Genomic DNA, 19909 nt, shown 5'->3' with positions numbered 1-19909 from the left:
GGCCTGGGTCAATGTTAATGGCTCACAGTCTTTGCAGAGGATCACGCAGTTCAGAGTAGTTCGCGGCTAAGTCTTTGCCAAGAGTTCAAAACGAAGTTGGTCGGAGGAAAAGTTATTCAATAGAGAAGAGAAGGACAATCCTTCGGAGAGGTGAAAGATTTCAAACACTTTCACTGCGGTCGGACGGAACGAACGACCGGATTTGAACAGTACCTTAAATGACGAAGAATGCTGTAGCTGAGGCGGTTGTTCCTGGCAGTTCTGCAGGCTCACGGTTCCTGAAGCGACTGTTGTGGTGACAAGAAGGAGGAAGACTGGAAGGTCCTGCACTACCCAGGGAAGAAGCCAGCAGCAGAGCAAAGCACTGAATAAAATGTTTGCTCCTTAAAACCCAAACAGGTTCCGTTCCTTCTGGCTATCCGGTTCACTGCAGCGATGCACAGCAAATTCGACCAGGAGATGAAGGCCGGCGTTTGGTGTTTGGCGAGCTGGTTGTTCCCACCAAGCTCAAGGGAATAAGATTCCTTGCAGATCTTCTCTGTCATCGGAGTTTCCGGTGATTCGGACCTGCAGCAGGGCTTCACCGGGATGTCCAGTTGTTGCAGCAGTCGTCTTCCTTCAGCTCCTCGTTGGTCCTCTCGTTCCAGTGGCGACTCTGCCTTCCAAGTCCAAGAGCCCTGCTTTTAAGCAGTTTTCCCCCATTCACACAGCCTGGCTGTCAATCACACAGCAGGGTGGCTGTCCTGGCAGGACAGCCACCTAGTCAATCAAACTAGAGTGTGACTTGGGTCTCCAAGGAGACCCTGTGCCGGGAGCCTAAACCCCCTCCTTCACATCCTGTCCACCCAGACTCTTAGGCGCCTAAGGAGGGCTTCTGTGCTGAAGCCTGCCAAAGGACGGTGAACAAAGGAACCAACCCTGGTTTGGAGCGCATAGTATAACACGAGAAAGACCTTTACATAAAGAAATGGTGAATAAACCTGACCAGAACCAAAATAAAATCAATGGGGTCCAGCGGGTTAGAGATTGAGGCTACCACCATAGCCTCTAACAGTGCTAAGGCTATTTTCATAGCTTGTGGTAGAATAGAATAAAAAATGGTAGATACCACTGCCACCAGCCAAATCATAGAGAAAGGGGAACAAAATAATGTTCCATGAGCAACAGACAAAAAGGGATAACTATTAACCCTTAAAGTACTCTATGGAAGATAGTTTGTACTGGGTCTGCAAATTTAAAAAGACTAGTAAAGTCAATGGCAACTTTACATGTTCTGGCAGACGGGAGTCAGTCCCAGAAAATGGAGTTTAACAGTGGGAAGTCTAAAAAGACAACCCTGTGTCACTGCACTAAAGATGCTGTGTGACATACAGTAAAATGATGATGCCTATGGAGTGGGTGAGACTCCATAGGCCATGAGCACGAAATGTAAAACACACAGCAAAAACACATGTAAGAGTGGGAAAAAAGGCTCACACTCTTACCAGGTGAAAAAAATAAATCCTAGAAATCTGAGGGACTCAACAGGTAAGGGAAATTAGCCATTCTGGAGAATTCTCCCTAACAAAGGGTCTGGGACCCCAAGAGTGAGAAGGCCAGCATCAGAGGATATCTTCCTTGGCACATTGTTAACGAGGGAAACAATGGCCACCACAGAAGGGTCTGGGACCCCAACTGTGAGAAAGAGAGCATCAGAGGAAATATTCCTCAGTGCCGTGGTAATGAGGAATTCACTGGCCACTCGAAGGGTCTGGAACCCCAACAATGAGAAAGAACTGGACCAAGCAACACCAGCAGAAGGGAGTCTGAAAAATTCTCCAACACATTGGTTGTAGTTGTAATATATTTTTTTACATAAATCTCCAGATCCAAGGCATAAAATAACTGGTATCGCATCGCAATTCACTAGACAAAAATGATGAATTGCTTTTCATTTTATAAATCATGTCGCGCTAATTGAGATGTAATTTCAGAGAAGATGAGAATGTTTATTATTCTTTGTGCCAAACTCCAGGACAGAACAGGGCCTGTACAAAGGAAAGCAGAGATCCAGGCTGCAGGCGGCTCCCAAAGTTTACTTTTAATGAGCACTTTGGCTGATGGAAACTGCAGATAAGGGTGACTGTGGTGTGGGGGTGTGCCTGTCTTCCACTGTATATATTTGGATGGAGTCAGGATGGTACTAAACAAGTTAGCCCTTTCTATCTGATCTGTCATTGCTTCCACCTCTGATCCACAGCATTTTTCGATTTCATAATTTTTGTGCTCACTTTTGAACCCTTTATTGATGGTCTACCACGTTCTTTTCTCATTTTTCTCTCATGTACCCACCTGCCCTATAACTTTCGCTCTGGCTCATCTCTCCTCATCTCTTCTGAGAGGCTCTTCTTTTATCTATTTCTTTCTCACACAGCTTGCTTTCTAAATCAATTGTCTAATTCCCCTTTCTTCGCTGTCCACCTATGCTGAGCTCTACATTCCCCTCTGACTGCAATCTGAAAGAATCTTCCCTTTCCAACGACACCTTTCTTCAAGGACACCTTTCTTGTAGCATTGCTGGGCGCAGATCGGACGCAGAGCACTCGATCCGCGCCCAGCAATGCCCACTAGGCCACCAGGGATCTGTTTTAGAAGCGGGGGAAGTGAGGGCTGCTTACAGGAAGCAGCCCTCTTCCCTCCCAGCCCCCAAAGCATGGGGACACATATGGATAACATAGGGATAACCCTGGGGGCAGATGGCTGATCATCTGCCCCCAGGGAAGGGGGCAAATTGAAAAAGAAAATAAAAAAGAAAATGCAACAGGCGTAGGGGTGGACGGGCAACTAGGCACCAGGGATATTTTTGGCACACGAAAGGGTGGTGGCCAGGAATAAGTGGGCAGGCCCCCCAAAGAATGGGGCCTGCAGTTTAGGCTCCCCCTGGGACAGATGGGTGCCCATCTGCCCCTAGGGAATGGGCCTTAAGGGAAATAAACAAGGGAAACAAATTGATGTGTTGGGGGGAGTGCACACCCACTAGACCACCAGAGAATTGTTTTTATGGAAAGGGGGTGTCCCTCCCCGAAATGGACTGGGGGCTATGGTGTGCACCCCTCCCTGGGGGCAGTTCTCTGCTCCTAGGAAGGGGCATCTGACCCAAGGGAGGGCTGCATGAGATGCCCCCTCTTATCCGCCCACAGGGAGGGTTGATTGAGATGGCCCCCCTTTCATTTGGTGTGGGGTGAGAGGGCCACCCCCCTTTACATTGGAAAATTCCCCAGAGGTTTAGGGTGCCCCTCAGTCCCCCCTAAAGTGTAGTGTACCATTTTCATTTTTCTTTGTTTACCAAACTTCCCTTGGCGCAGATGGGCACATTAGTGTGCCAAAAACCTTACTGCCCCACCCACTGGGGGGCCTGTCCCACATTTTATGGTGCCCCCCTAACCCAAGATGGAGGGGGGTGTACCTCACGCAGCCGTTTGTAGGAGGCCCAGAGAGGCCTGCATGAGGTGCCCCCCCACCCATTTGGGGTGAGGGGGGAGAGGGCCACCACAAAATGTCGGACAAGCCCCCCAATAGGTGGGCCAATAGGTTTACGGCACCCTGGGTGCAGAATGGCACACTAGTGTGCCCATCTCCACCAAGGGGAGTTGGGTAAACAAAGCAAAAAAGTGAAAATGATAGACAGCATTTTAGGGGGGCTGTGGGGCACCCCAAAGCGCCAGGGAATTTTGTAATGGGAAGGGGTGGTGGCCCTCTGCCCCCCCAGACAAAATGGAGTGGGGGCCATGTCGTGCAGCCCTCCCTGGGGGCAGATCTGCTCCTAGGAAGGGACACCTGACCCCAGGGAGGAGTGCATGACAGGCCCCAACCGTATCTGCCCCGTGGGATCGCTACATGAGATGGCCTGCCACTCCATTTGGAGGGGCTGGAGAGGTGCACCCCCTTCACATTACAAAATTCCTTGGTGGTTTAGGGTGCCCCTCAGCCCCCCTAAAGTGCAGCCTGCCATTTTCAATGTTTTTCTTTGTTTACCAAATTTGCCTTGGCGCAGGTGGGCACATTGGTGTGCCAATCTGCCCCCAGGGTGCCCAAACCCTACTGCCGCATCCATTGGGGGGTTTGTCCGACGTTTTGGGGTGGGCTTCTCCCTCCACCCCAAATGGAGTGTGGGAGGCACCTCATGCAGCCCTCCCTGGGGGCAGGTTTCTCCCCGTAGGAAGGGGCAAATGTGTTTTCACTGGGGGGGGGGGGTGAGGTTCAGTAGACCACTAGGGATGGCTTGCAAGGGGGGGCATGATTGGAAAGTATGAGTGTAGATTTGTTTTCGCTGGGGTTAACGTAGGTAACACATGTTCTTTGTTTTGTTTACAACTTTTTCTACGCGAGCAGCTGCAACGTTATGTGAGTACTGTTTTTTATTATTCTATGGTTAGGGCCCACTGTCAGTGAGGTGGGCGAGACTGGGGCTGGATTGTGGTGATGTGGGTTGGATAATGGGCCGTCTGGGTAGATATTTTGGTGGGCTGGGACACAATTGCAGGGGCAGGCCACAAATTGCCACCATGACAACAGGACATTGGTGTTTCCCTGGGAGCGGATGTCTCCCATGTGGGTTGCCCGTCTGCAAGGCCAGGCTGCACCTCTGGCCGTGCTACTTTACAGATGACACCTCCGGGGAGGAATGGGGATCGTGCCGGGACTCCCATGAGCTGCCGCTGTGCTTAGGGGACGGTACACCCACATGGTACATGGATGTCCAAGGCCGGGGACATCACCTCCAACCGTCCTGGAGTTGCGGCTGGGGGGCATTACAGGTTTTCCCTTCGGGGAGGTACTGGCACACTGCCGGGACTCCCTGGTGGGGAGAAGCTGTAACGCAGGCCAGCCAGAGCTCCATCAAAGTCGTCGGTAATGTCCCTGGCCTTGGCCACCCTTCTCCCATGTGGGTATTTGGCAGAGTTGTGGGTAATACATTCTGGAGAGATTTGCGCAAATCAGACATCTTTGGATTCCCACGGGTGTCCTCTTTTCGGAAATGCCTGGGGTCCCCTGTTTTCCTTGGTGGCTTGGACACCCTAGGCCCATATCTGTATGTTGTGCGCTTCTGAAAAAACCCTGAAATTCAGCTGTCGGAAAAGACTTGGGGTTAGCTGTGTTTTAGGCTTTCCACTTGGCACCCAGGTAGGTGCACCCATGCATGTGAGGTACCGTTTTTGTCGGGCCACCTGTGGGAACGCGGGAAGGTAGGCCATGTGTTGTTGGCGGCATGTTTCGGTGGGTGAGCCAAGTGAAATGTGCAGAAATTAGGGGGTTTTTGCCACATTTCAGACTTTGCCAGTGTTTCTGGGTAATAAATTCCGGCCTGATTTGCACAAGTCAGACCTCTGCGTATTCCCACGGGTGTCCTCTTTTCGGAAATGCATGGGGTCCCCTGTTTTCCTTGGTGGCTTGGACACCCTAGGCCCATATCTGTATGGTGTGCGCTTCAGAAAGAATCCTGAAATTCAGCTGTCGGAAAAGACTTGGGGTTAGACGCTTTTTCGACTTTCCCCTGGGCGCACAGGTAGGTGCACCCACACATGTGAGGTACCGTTTTCGTCGGGCCACCTGTGGGAATGCGGGAAGGTAGGCCACGTGTTGTTGGCGGCGTGTTTCGGTGGGTGAGCCGAGTGAAATGTGTGGAAATTGTTTTTTTTTCGCCACATTTCGTAATTGCCAGGGTTTCTGGGTAATAAATTCTGGGCCGATTTGCGCAAGTCAGACCTCTGCGGATTCCCACGGGTGTCCTCTTTTTGGAAATGCATGGGGTTCCCTGTTTTCTTTGGTGGCTTGGACACCCTAAGCCCATATCAGTGTGGTCTGCCCTTCTGAAAAAATCTTGAAATTCAGCTGTCGGAAAAGACTTGGAGTTAGCCGTATTTTAGGCTTTCCCCTTGGTGCCCAGGTAGGTGCACACACACATGTGAGGTACTGTTTACATCGGGACACGTGTGGGAACGCGGGAAGTTAGGCCATGTGTTGTTGGTGGCATGTTTCGGTGGGTGAGCTAAGTGAAGTGTATGGAAATTGTTTTTTTTTCGCCACATTTTGACTTTGCCAGGGTTTCTGGGTAATACATTCTGGGCCGATATGCGCAAGTCGGGGACCTCTGTGGATTCCCACGGTTGTCCTCTTTTCGGAAATGCATGGGGTTCCCTGTTTTCCTTGGTGGCTTGGACACCATAGGCCCATATCTGTGTGGTGCGCGCTTCTGAGAAAATCCTGAAATTCAGCTGTCGGAAAAGACTTGGGTTTAGCCGTGTTTTAGGCTTTCCCCTTGGCGCCCAGGTAGGTACGCCCACACATGTGAGGTACCGTTTTCGCCAGGACATATGTGGGTAGGCGGGACGGTAGGCCATGTGTTGTTGGCGGCGTGTTTCGGTGGGTGAGCCGAATGAAATGTGCAGAAATTGGGTTTTTTTCGCCACATTTTGGACTTTGCCGGGGTTTCTGGGTAATAAATATCTGTATGGAGTGCGCTTCTGAAACAATCCTGAAATTCAGCTGTCGGAAAAGACTTGGGGTTAGCCGTGTTTCCGGCTTTCCCCTGGCGCCCAGGTAGGTGCACCCACACATGTGAGGTACTGGCTTCGTCGGGACACCTGTGGGAATGCGGGAAGGTAGGCCATGTGTTGTTGGCTGCGTGTTTCGGTGGGCGAGCCGAGTGAAATGTGCAGAAATTGGAGGTTTTTCGCCACATTTTAGACTTTGCTGGGGTTTCTGGGTAATAAATTCTGGGCCAATTTGGTTTTAGGCTTTCCCCTTGGCGCCCAGGTAGGTGCACCCACACATGTGAGGTACGGTTTTCGCCAGGACATCTGTGGGTAGGCGGGACGGTAGGCCATGTGTTGTTGTCGGCGTGTTTCGGTGGGTGAGCCGAATGAAATGTGCAGAAATTGGGTTTTTTTCGCCACATTTTGGACTTTGCCGGGGTTTCTGGGTAATAAATATCTGTATGGAGTGCGCTTCTGAAAAAATCCTGAAATTCAGCTGTCGGAAAAGACTTGGGGTTAGCCGTGTTTCCGGCTTTCCCCTTGGCGCCCAGGTAGGTGCACCCACACATGTGAGGTACTGTTTTCGTCGGGACACCTGTGGGAATGCGGGAAGGTAGGCCATGTGTTGTTGGCTGCGTGTTTCGGTGGGCGAGCCGAATGAAATGTGCAGAAATTGGGGTTATTTTGCCACATTTTGGACTTTGCCGGGGTTTCTGGGTAATAAATATCTGTATGGAGTGCGCTTCTGAAAAAATCCTGAAATTCAGCTGTCGGAAAAGACTTGGGGTTAGCCGTGTTTCCGGCTTTCCCCTTGGCGCCCAGGTAGGTGCACCCACACATGTGAGGTACTGTTTTCGTCGGGACACCTGTGGGAATGCGGGAAGGTAGGCCATGTGTTGTTGGTTGCGTGTTTCGGTAGGCGAGCCGAGTGAAATGTGCAGAAATTGGAGGTTTTTCGCCACATTTTAGACTTTGCTGGGGTTTCTGGGTAATAAATTCTGGGCCAATTTGGTTTTAGGCTTTCCCCTTGGCGCCCAGGTAGGTGCACCCACACATGTGAGGTACGGTTTTCGCCAGGACATCTGTGGGTAGGCGGGACGGTAGGCCATGTGTTGTTGTCGGCGTGTTTCGGTGGGTGAGCCAAATTAAATGTGCAGAAATTGGGTTTTTGTCGCCACATTTTGAACTTTGCCAGGGTTTCTGGGCAATAAATATCTGTATGGTGTGCGCTTCTGAAAAAATTCTGAAATTCAGCTGTCGAAAAAGACTTGGGGTTAGCCGTGTTTCCGGCTTTCCCCTTGGTGCCCAGGTAGGTGCACCCACATATGTGAGGTACTGTTTTCGTCAGGACACCTGTGGGAACGCGGGAAGGTAGGCCATTTGTTGTTGGCGGCGTGTTTCGGTGTGGCGAGCCGAGTGAAATGTGCAGAAATTGGAGGTTTTTCGCCACATTTCAGACTTTGCTGGGGTTTCTGGGTAATAAATTCTGGGCCAATTTGTGCAAGTCAGACCTCTGCGGATTCCCACGGGTGTCCTCTTTTTGGAAATGCATGGGGTTCCCTGTTTTCCTTGGTATCTTGGACACTCTAGGGCCATATCTGTGTGGTGTGCGCTTCTGAAAAAATCCTGAAATCATTTTTTACATACATAACACAATTCAGGTAAGAAAGTGATATGTGCGGAAAACCAACTTTTTGCTTTTGTGTAGGTATGCTACTAATTCACATAGTCTCTTAGAAATGAAGGCCTTCCAAATTTACTGATAGGTAACACTTTCTTTTGAACACCTTTTTGCTCCTCCTAAGTAACTCATGTATTGCTCACTGTGAGTAAAAGTTGTTTGGTTCATCTGAAGTCATATTAACAATGGAATTGTAGCACTTGTGTATAACATTGAAGATCAATACACTCGAAAGAAGTTAAGTGCTTGAAAGACATTGTTGAAGTATCTAAAGACTGTTGCTGTATACCGGAGTGTTCGAGTGTCTCTAATTAACAAAAAGGAACGCTCCCTAAACCATTACCGAATATCTAACATTGGCTATATACGAGTTACAAAACACAAAGAGTGAAAACTACATCAAAAAAGAGGTTGCGTGTTCCTAATTGTAATTCCCAAAGGATATCAGAATCGCATCCTTTACAGTTACACAGGAATACAATTCTTCATTCAACGTTAAACTTAAGAATCTCCTTCAAAGAGAGGTTGTGGTTGCCTAATTGTGTTTCACTTGAAAGACTGAATCCTATCCTATATTCAGAAGTGACATCCTTTCTATTTCAAAGAGCTAAAGAGACTAAACTATTGAAGAGATGAACCAGCATTACCCAAGCCAAGAGGTAACCCCTTTTCATAGTGAAACCATTCTTACCAAGAGTTAAAGAGCCATCCAACTACCCTGTGAAGTTGTTAACAGTCAAGTGGCCTGAGAAACAAGTCGATCATTGTTACCTGAAGCTGAGAGAGTGGCGCATAAGCTTCTGGGTGATTACTTGGGCTGATAACTGGCAGGAAGGTGGGAGTAAAGCTGGGGAAGAGGAAACACATGCTGGTGAAGAATATTCTGAAGTAAAATACAACCTGTGGTGCTAAAGACTGCTGAAGCTAGCAAGGCGAGAGTCTTATGGGCAGAAGCAGGTTGTTCTTGTGGTAGTAACACAGATGGAAGAGGCAAAGAGGCTGCCCCTTTTAAATAAGTCATTAATAGGAAGAGTACCTTGCCTACTTGAAGAGGTTGAAGTGTCTGGTCAAAGCCTACCTAATAAGGCAACAGTACTGAATAGTGGTAATAGTACTTGAACTGTGGTGGTATATTAAGTTGTCAGCAGATGTCACATTGAAGTGTTTTGAAGCAGTAAGGTACTGTGGGACAGCGGTGACTGTTTTCATAGTACCAACAGTCGAAGTGTGCTTGTTGATAATAGACGCAGTAGCCCAGAGCAAGCAGCCTGACACATATACCAAATGTAAAGCTGTAACTGAAGAAGTCCTAAATAACTGTGTATTATTGACGTTTGAGAATATTACACCGTCTTTTGAACTGTGGCTATTTATCTTGAAGAAGAGACAATTTACTATCATAACGAGGATTACCATTGCCGGTCTGATAGCACAGCGAATAGAGCGCTCGCTTTGACATCTGTGGAGAGCCTGCTGACGCAGGATCGAATCCCGGCAGGCCCAAACTCAGCCTTTTATCCTTCCGAGGTTGATAAATGAGCACCACATACCGTGGGTAATAATAAGCAGCGCTCAGATACCAGAGGGTTCGTAGCGCTATATAAATGCTAAATTAAATTATTAAATTGCTGCTATTTTTTTCTGGAAATTGGAAGGGGATCTTTTCATCCAGGAACAAAGAATTGTTACCAGTAAATTGTAGTTTGATGAACCTTTGTTTTGACTTTGAACTTTCAAGAGTTGGTTCAAAACCTTTCTTTTCTTTTGCTGCACATTTGGAATTCACTTTGATTCCTAGGGAAGGGATCTTACCCGGGACAGGAGAAGGCCATTCATATATTGTGTTCATATTGTTTATAATATTGTGTTGCTATATAATTTCCTTTGTATATTTGTTGTTTAGTGTGAGGTCCATTTTTCCCATGCTAGAGAATGTTCCCTTAGCCTTTAGACTAAGTAGGGAAAGCAAGGAATTTTCTTCATATAATTTCTTTAATAAAATGGCATATTATGAGAAATCTACAAACAGTTGTCCGCCTCGCATTACTGACTCCTCACATACTCCATATTCTATTCTCACAACTCCCTTACTGCACTACTCCCTCACTACCACTTAAGGTCTCCACCTGCTAACACTTATTACCGACCACTGCTACCAACTACCCCTTCCTACTCCCACCATGATCTTTCCTTTCTACAACTACCACTACCTCCACTCCCAACTGCTACTACCTTCTACTACCACTGCCTTCTACTCCATCACTATCCCACAGACTCCTTACTTTCACACACAAACACTCCATGGACACCCGCTGCACTCCTTTCACTCTCGCCTCTTCTGGTCTCTTGGATGTCCTCCACCACCTCCTGTGTTCACCCCCCTAACCAACACCATACCATTCACACACCTTTACTTAAATACCCCACACCTTCACAGGATTGGCCCACTTACCCTACCAATGACTTGGCTTACTTCCAGGGGAGTGGCTCGGTGGGGCTGGGAAGCCCTAGAAGCCCGTGTAGCCCTGCACCCTTTCTCCATGCAGTGTAACTGCATTTCGATCTTAGGGACTGTAGTTGCTCACAGGGACTCTTTATATTTAATGTGATCCCTCGTGGTTTAGTGGGTCCATGGTGGGTTAGTAGTTTTGGAAAGGTTGAGTCTACGTTCCAGGACCCCCTCTCTGTTGCCGCGCCAGTGTTGCAGCGTTTTCTGCATCCCCAGAGTGTTCTTTGTCCCAAATCACTGTGCGCATTGAGGCCTCTATTCTTCGGCTTCTCCTCGTGGCGTTGGTACTGCCGTGTTGACAGGTAAAGCGGGGCAGAGAGGGGGCCTGCCCGCAATCATTTAGGCTCCTCACAGTGTTTGGGCCGGGCTCCCTCCTTCCCCTGACATGGCCGAGGCTGTGGTCCTGTTATAGTTTGCACCCAGTATGGCTGCTTCAGCTGGATATCCCTGCACCTTGCAATATTTGTCAGGTCCTCCCTGTGCTAGATAGGCATCCATCCTAAATTCAAGCACTCGTGAAGATCAGCTTTTTGAACCCTACAATGCTCTCTTTAAGGTGTTCCATCTTACCAGTTAATGTTAATCCCTGTTGAACTTTGTGAAACAAGGGTGGTTTGAGCGTGGAGAAGGGAACCCTTAGTTTTTGTTTGCATCAGGGAATCCTCTCTTAGAGAAAGAGACAGTGAGGTTTTCTATTCGAGAAATAAAGGTTTATAACCAAAACCATGCCACCTTTGTTTCAGCTTCCTTCTTTGATACCCTTATACTACCCTGACCCTCTCCTACACTCTGTCCTGTGAGAAACCAGCAGGTGACTCACCCGCTAGTCCCCGGTGACCTCTCTCAGCTGGTGTCGGCACGGCCATCATCTTTGGATCCAGACCCTGGGAGTGGGCCAGTGCGGGAGGATCGTCTGGATGAGGGGTTTTCAGGGAGTGGGGGTGAGACAGCCTATGGTGAGATGCGGTATTCCCCCCTTTCCCGCACACCTATCCCATCCTATTTCATAGGATTCCCCGATGTTAAAAAACCCCCACCCACCTTTTCACCCAAACATTGGGCCGAGAAAGAGGGTGTCTGAGAGTAACAATGCTGACTCGTATACATCGCATTGGACATGTCCCGCTAATTGGGTCAGGCAAAATCAGGCACTTGACTCTAAGTGTATAAATTCGATACCAATTAACTCTCCTCACATGGATAAAAGGCGGAACATAGAGACACACTCTGAGCAAGGTGGAACACGAGTAAGAGTAGAACTTCCGGGGCAAAGGCGAACCTACTGGAGCAGAGCAATGGACAGAGGGACGAGAGCCACGGGTAGAGAACCCCAGGAGTTCCCTGCAGGAGGTCATTGCCTCCAAAAGCCTGCGAAAGATATGTGGGAAGGCTGAATCCCAAACAAGAAAGCTGCATTGTGTTCCAAGGACGCCAGCGACCATCCTGGGTGAAAGGCAGAGTTGGGGAAGCAAGGCCAAGCCTATGGTACTAACCTTGAATCGCAAGAAAGTAAAAGACAAGAAAGAAATGCACACAGCCGGAGAGTTGGCAAGTGACGTGAGAGACCGTGTGTGCTAAAGAAAGAGTAAAGTGGCAACATTATATCACAAAGCTGAAGGCTGAACGCGTGTGGACAAGACGCGAAGAAAGGCAGACCTGCGAATGAACTGTGAAGTAACAATAGATGGAAAGTCAGCGGTACTGAGTAACAGAGTGGTCCGGCGAAAGGAAGAAGCCCACTGGAAAGTCTCTGTGAAAGGTAGAAGGTTATCTTGATAAAATGAATGAACTGTAAAAGCAAGGTGATTGAAGTTAACCCTGAGATAAGGGGAAAGTGAAAAGCTGCATGTTGAACTGTGTTAAATGATCCAGTGAACTACCCAGACCAGAAAGCATTGGGGTGAATAACAAAAGAGTGTGAGTTGAAAGCTGGAAAGTCGAAGTGGTCCTGCGAAGGTCTGTCACAAAAACCACACACATTCGAAAGTCTTTGACATCAGGAAACGGTCCGAGCCCGACTGAGGGAGACCGTAAGTATAATAAGTTAGGCGAAGGGAACCCCTCAAGGATATGAGTTAAGCTTGGGAAAGGGAACCCCTGCAAGTGTTGTGAACTTTTTGCTGTGAAAGTTCTGAGCCCGACAGAGGGGGACTGACGTAAACTTTTGCTGTGAAAGGTCTGAGCCCAACAGAGGGGGACCACTGTGAACATTTTGTTAAACTGTGTTTGTGGAAATTGGAAAGAAGACTTTAACATGGAAGCCCAAACTGGCCTCAATCCACGTTTGGAACTGCCTTGTGTTAAGAGCCTGAATCAGAGTATGTTGTCTTGTCTACAGGGGCTGCCTTACCCGGTACTGTCCAACGTGGGGAGGAGAGCTGACTCAGACACATTTTTTATACTTTAAAAAAAAAAGTGGGAACAGTCACATAATAACATACACCATTGGACACATTACATAATGAGTCTACCTGTCAGGCCTGGCCCCTACCCTCACCCTCCCCCCACCAACTGCCTATAAACAACTGTTAACTTGTGCACTGCTCTCGATTCCACCTGGTTTGTTGCTAGACATTTCAGCTCGTATTTGAGTACTTATGCTCTTATTTTATGGATGGCTGATTTGTTCCACTGCAGGGATCTGGGCATGTACCATATATACGGTTGTTGCAAACACCTCTTGTAACAATAGCCTCTAAGATTCTGTTCCTCCCTCCCCCTGTCCTTGACGAGCCGCTTCTTGCCAGACTGAGGTCTCCACCATTGTCCACTTCTGTAAGTCTCTTCACATTGTCCCACATCCAGACCTTTTTGCGATTTCCATCCCATGGCTATCCTACGCTTCGCTAACACATAGGATAGGTTCTTTATCTTGCAGATATGTTTTTCCCTTCTCGGTCATGGGAATACCCCCAGCAATCAAGCAGAGGGGGGTTCTACATTTAGCGCTACAGCTGCATTAGATAGTTTCTGTGCTATTCCATCACAGTACTGCTGTTTTGACTGGCAGGCCCAGAACATATGTAACATGTCCGCGTTTTCCTGTGTGCATTTGGGACAGAGTTGTATGTTTGAGTTATTAAACTTTGACGAATTTTGGGGCGTCAGGTACGCCCTGTGAGTAACATACAGTTGTAGAAGTTGCAATTTTCCGTTTCTCGATACTCTCTTATGATATGAAATCACCTGTCACCACGTACCATCAGTGAACTGTCCTTTCAAGTCTTTTTCCTACATTTGGCGAATATGGAGCATGGTGTCCGCCTGCTGGGAGATGAACAGTTCATATAAATGGGACACTGCGTAGCCCCTGTAAGGAACACATGGTGGCAACAGTAAAGACAGACACAAGTGATCGCAGATCAAGGGTGTTTATTAAACTGTTAATGCAGGGTGGAAAAACGCCTAAAATAAACCTAAATCGAAGATGGGAGCAAGCATCGACCAACAAATGAAAATAAGGCAGTCTTAGTGGCATTGTGTCAAAATAAAAGGCCAATACTAAGTGTTAGGCAGAATTATATGCATTACCATTTGGGAACACCATACACAATTAAGACTTCAAGTGACAGTACAAATTCACCTTTGGTACAAGCCTGTACTATAAAGTTAAAGTGGTAGCAGTGGCTGAGCAGCTAGACTTATCTCAAGAGTAAGTGAGCCGTATCAAATAGTTACACAAAGTACAGCAATTACTATGATTCAAACAAACACTGACTCAAGGTTTTCAAGTAAAAGAATATACATTTATTTTACTCTTCAGTTGTATAACATTTCACTATTCTTAGCAGTTTAAAAATCACACTCTTAATACACCACACAACTCCCAATAAGTTCCAGACAAGTTAAGCTCACTAAAATTAAGCGGGAGCAAAATGGCAATCCAGCAATTTAAAAGGGAGGGAAAGACAAAGTTAATAGAAATTGAATCACACAAACAGGTAAGTACTCAGGGCAATTGAGCAAGAGGACCTACAATGATAGAATCAGGTAAAAAAGGCTTAGGGCCAAAGTCACTAGGTCAAAAGTCTTTTGCTCAAGGTCACACGGTTCAGGGTAGTTTGCGGTAAAGTTCATGCCACGGGTTCCGGACGAGGTTGGTTGGCAGAAAAGTTAGTTCAAAGAGAAGAGAAGGACAAGCCCGCGGATTGGAGAAAGATTTCACCCACTTTCACCGCGGATGAACGAAACAAACAACCAGATTTGCACAGTATCTTAAAACGGAGAGGGAGCTGTAGCTAAGGCGGACGTTCCTGGTAGTTCTCGCAGACTCACGGTTCCTGAAGCTACTGTCGGACTGACAAGAAGTAGGAAGACTTTAGCGTCCTGCACTACCCAGGGAAGAAACCAGCAGCAGAGCAAAGGTGCGCTCCTTAAAACCCAAGCAGGGCCCGACCTTCCTGGCTATCCGGCCCACTGTAGCTCTGTACAGCGAATTCGACCAGAGGAGGGGTCCTGGCTTGCAGTTTGGGCAAACTGGTTGGTCCCACCAGCTCAAGGGAAAAAGATTCCTTGAGGATCTTCTCTGTCGTCGGATTCTGAAGATTCTGACCTGCAGCAGGGCTTCACCGGGTAGTTCAGTCGTTGTAGGGGTCCTCTTCTGTCAGCTCCTCATTGGTTCTTTCGTTCCAGAGGCGACTCTGCTCTTCCAGTCCCAGAGACCTACGTTTTATGCAGTTTTCCCCCATTCACACAGCCTGGCTGTCAATCACACAGCAGGGTGGCTGTCCTGGCAAGGACAGTCACTCAGCCAATCAAACAGGAGTGCGACTTGGGTTACCAAGGGAACCCATGGCAGGGGTCCTAAGACCCCTCCCTCACATCCTGCCTACCCAGACTTTCAGGCGCCTTAAGGAGGGCTTCTGTGCAGAAGCCTGCGAAAAGACGGTGAACGAGGGAACCAAACCTGGTTTGGTGCGCAGAGTAAAACACGAGAAAGACATTTACAAAAAGAAATGGCGAATAGACCCAGCCAGAACCGTAATAAAATATATATGGTCAAGCGGGTTTATGTTTGAAGCTAATTTAATAGCCTAAAACAATACCATGGTTATTTAGATAACCACAGTATAAAGAATAGGGTAGTTACCACTGCCACCAGCCAAGTCTTGATGTAAAGGGAGCGAAACAATGCTCCAAGAGACACAGACAAAAAGGGATAAGAATTAACCCTTTCCAATACCCCATGTAAAATCAGGTGTACTGGGTCTGTGGTTTAAAGTGACTAAATAAAGTTAATGGCAACTTTATCTTTTCTGGGGGACAGTAGTCAGCCCCAGAAAATGGAGTCAGTGTGAAGTCTCAAAGACAACCCTGTGTCACTGCACTGACCGTGCTGTGTAACACACATGAAAAATATGATGCTATGAAGTAGGTGAAGCTCCATTGCCCAAGATGACACAGAAAGTAGAAACACAGATAGCAAAACACATGTAAGAGTGGGAAAAAGGCTCCAGGGGAAAAAATAAACCCTAGAAATTCAGCAAAGCTGCTGAGGGACTCATTAGGTAAGGGAAATCAGCCATTTAAGAGAATTCTCCCTAACACTAAGAACAACCCATTGCCAATTCCTTACGCTAAATACAAAAGAATGTGGGGTAGGGTATTCAAATAAAGGAAGTGTTCACAAATAATAGGTCAAGATGTGATTGCTTTAAGGTCTCCCTTCCCCACGTTTTTAGCACAGGACAAGGTGGCACTTTGGAGCACAGCTCAAGGCTTCCCCGCACGAGCTAAAAGTTCCATAGCAGCTATCAGGGTCTTCGTCAGTTCAAATAAAATTCTCTTGCCTTTGAGGCCTGATGCTCTTGACAAACAAACACAAAGTTCTTGTTCTATGAACACGTTGAGTGATGGCTTCACCCTTGGGTCCCCCTCTTCTGGGTGCTGACCCATCAGACACTTTGGGTGACGGCTTCACCCATGGGCCCCCCTCTTCTGGGTGCTGATCCCTCAGATACTTTGGGTGATGGCTTCACCCCTGGGTCCACCTCTTCTGAGCACTGAGCCCTCACAAGTTATCTTCCACAACTTAACAAAAACAGTTCCTTTCTTAGTGAACTTCGGGTGGTAACTTTCCACCCCTGGATCTCCCTCGGCCGGGCTCGGACCCAAAATGACAAGGGGGACACTTCCTTCCCCTTGTCTTGCAATGCTCCTCGCTTTCACAAATCTTAGACAGTTCTTTGAGCTTTTGCCCCTGGTTGTAAGCTTCCCTCTTCCGGGTTCACTCTCGCCAACTTTACGAAACACTGTTCATGTGCTATTTTCTCACCATGCAGTATTCACTTCCCTTAACTTTCATAATCATCTGTCGGTCAACGACTTTTGACGGTACAGAGGATTTTACAAGACATCTGTATGATCACTTTGACCTTTCTTTGCTTCTTCCCAAGGCTATCTGGTTATGGTAGTCTTTTACCGTTGGGTAATCGTTCAGAGAATCTTGAGTGCCCACCCACGTGGTGCCGACTCGTCTACTGCTGGTTTTCCCCCTTCAAAATATTAACAGTTCATTGTTCATTCAAAGTTCAAATAGCCACTTGCTACTTTTCGCTCAACACAGTTCAGCTTCTCATTGGGCCTCCTCTCGACTCACCGACTTGTGATGGACCACTTAGCTTTCTTTCTCCTTGGAGTCAAGGTTGGTACGACTGAGACAAGCGTCTCTCCCCGGCTTGGCAATCAGCGGAGGAGGGTCGTGGGTACTGTAGACATCTGCTGCAAAACATGTTGGCTATTGTTCGCGGACTTATCATTTGCTCTGTGGAGGCCTCAGAGGCCTTGGTCGGAAAGGACAAGGTTGGTTCTCCCCTTTTCACCCTTTCACTCTGTGCCGTCTTTCCCCTCCTCTTGAACTGCTCTTACGTTGTGTCGTCTGCCTTGCTCATCCGGTGCTGTTGTGCTCCACCCTTTCTCCCTGTGGGGGAAGGAAAGGGCCGTCAGGTGTGTGTGATTCTGGTTAATTGCCTGACTCTGCCTGACCCTTGGATCAGGACATGTCAGGTAAACAGGTTTAACATTAGTCCGGTTTTGATTATAGTTCACAAAAGTATTAGTTTGTTGTCTTTCATGTCATGAAAAAAGGTTCAGGTAGGAAAAGGGCGGAGTGACATAAGAATGATATTCTTTGTCCTGTTTTTTTTTTTTGGAGTATCAGCGTATCCTATGGGGTAGGATGGGGAAGAGGTGTTATAGGGAATTACAACCCTTGTATCAGGAGGGTTGATGACCTTAGAAGGGGAAGATTGATAGGAATGATCGGGATTGTTATTGTGAATGGAACAGGGGGGATTGTGGGAATGGTAGTATTTAGTCCAAGTAGAGTGGGTGTTTGGGACAGAATAACAGGGGGACGTGGAGAAGAATGATTGGGAGTATTTGGATAGGGAACAGGAAAGCAGGAATTCTGAGAGAGATGGTTTCTGAGTGTACCAGGGTTTGGGGCCTTAGAGGATTGGTTATGTACAGAGGGGTTGTTGGATCTGACCAGGAGAGTTTTAACAGGAGGAAGCGAGGCAGATATATTATAACCTATAAAGGTCTTAGGGATTTACGTCTCCTCTCCTTTTTTCTTTAACTCTGGTGCCAACCCGCGTCTCACCAGAGGTATTTCCCTGAGCACAACCCCGGGGTCCCTTATCCAGGTGGTCCTCTCTTGCTAGACCACTTCTAGGCTTGGGGTCTGAGGGTGTCAGCCCTTCCCAGGCCACCTGAATAAGGGTTTCCCGAGGTCTGCTTGAGAGAATACCCTCAGGTTTCTCACACCCCCCTTCTGAGACATCGTACAACGTTTCAACTACTTCCTTCAGCTCCATCTGTACTCCGATTGCCGGCCATCTTTGCTTAAGTGACTTAATCAGTTTATTATGCATTATATATTGGCCTACATGTATACCGATTACTGCAGTGAGAGGCCGGAAGTCTGTTAGTGTACCCTCTCAAAACAAATCCCTTACAGTCGCTACTCCTTTGGGATCCCAGTACTTTCGTATGAGTATCCTTCCCCAGGGCTAGTGGGTGCGGGGGATTTTGCAAGTAAGAGTTTTGCACCCATATCGTCTCCTTTAGGAAGAATAGGTTGCAAGCGGGTTGTAATAGGGAGGGTGTCCTGAGTCGGTTCGTCTGACAGCCACCCCGTAACAAATTGTAGTTGGCTTGCAGTTGCCTGCCAAAAAGTATAATTCGAAGTTGGGGACTCTAATTCCCCCATGTTCATCTGGACAATGCTAATCTACACCTCCTGTTTTGTCACAGGAGTTTTCTGCATGTCATATCTAACCATGTGAAAAAACTTTTGAGTATATTGTGCGGGACATTAGTGAAGTAATGTAGTAGTCTGGGGAGGACTGCCATTTTTAGCAGCGCTGCTCTGCCCGTTAATGAGAGGAGCAGCCTTGTCCAAACGTCCCTTGACTTTGCAAATCCTTCGTTTCGCTATCCAATCGTGGGAGTTCTATTTGGGACAGGTCCTCTTCTATTTCCGAGGTTCGTACCTCCAATGTTTCTTTGTATAACACATTATAATACTCATAGAAGGTCTTGGTTATCTCTTTTTGTGTGGAGCATACTGTGCCACGACTACTCATGTCAACTGTTATTGAAATATAACTTTAAGTATCACTAACCTGGGTAGACTGCGTTCCACAACGAAGACAGCCAACAAGAAAAATGGAAAATCTCCCGTGGGAATCCTGCTCCCCTTTTTCCCCGTAATGTATGCCAGGGAGGAGGAAGGCACAACCCCCTTGGAAACCCTCCTAGGGAATAAAACCCTGTGTAGCAGCGAATCTTCGGACTGGACGGTGGAAAGATGGATGGAGTTCTTTGGACGAGTTGGAGAGCGGAGAGGATTGATGCTCTTTCTATGAAAGAAAGACAGAACAGGTAAGTGCAAGAAAGGAGGACTGAGAAGAAAGAGAGCGCAGCCTATCAGGAAGGTAACGTACAATGGATCCTGAATGATGTCCTTTACAGAGTTTGGCAACTCTCGGTAATCCACTGATGACCGAGGAGGGTGTTCTGTGAGGTTGGAGCTGTAGCGAGCTATAGCAGAAATAATGGAGAGGGAGAAATGTGAGGTAAGACAAGAAGGCAAGTGACTGGAGGGAAAGGCAGGGTTTTGTTACACTCACTACTGTCGAGGGCGGAACTCCCAGCAAGAAACTATCAGAGAGGGCGGTATACGGCCAGAGTGTAAGTCTG

This window comes from Ambystoma mexicanum, chromosome 5q (genome assembly GCF_040938575.1).
Source record: "Ambystoma mexicanum isolate Mex_15411 chromosome 5q, UKY_AmexF1_1, whole genome shotgun sequence".
NCBI lineage: Eukaryota > Metazoa > Chordata > Amphibia > Caudata > Ambystomatidae > Ambystoma > Ambystoma mexicanum.
The sequence above is the reverse complement of the archived record's forward strand: the minus strand, read 5'-3'. Positions refer to the sequence as shown.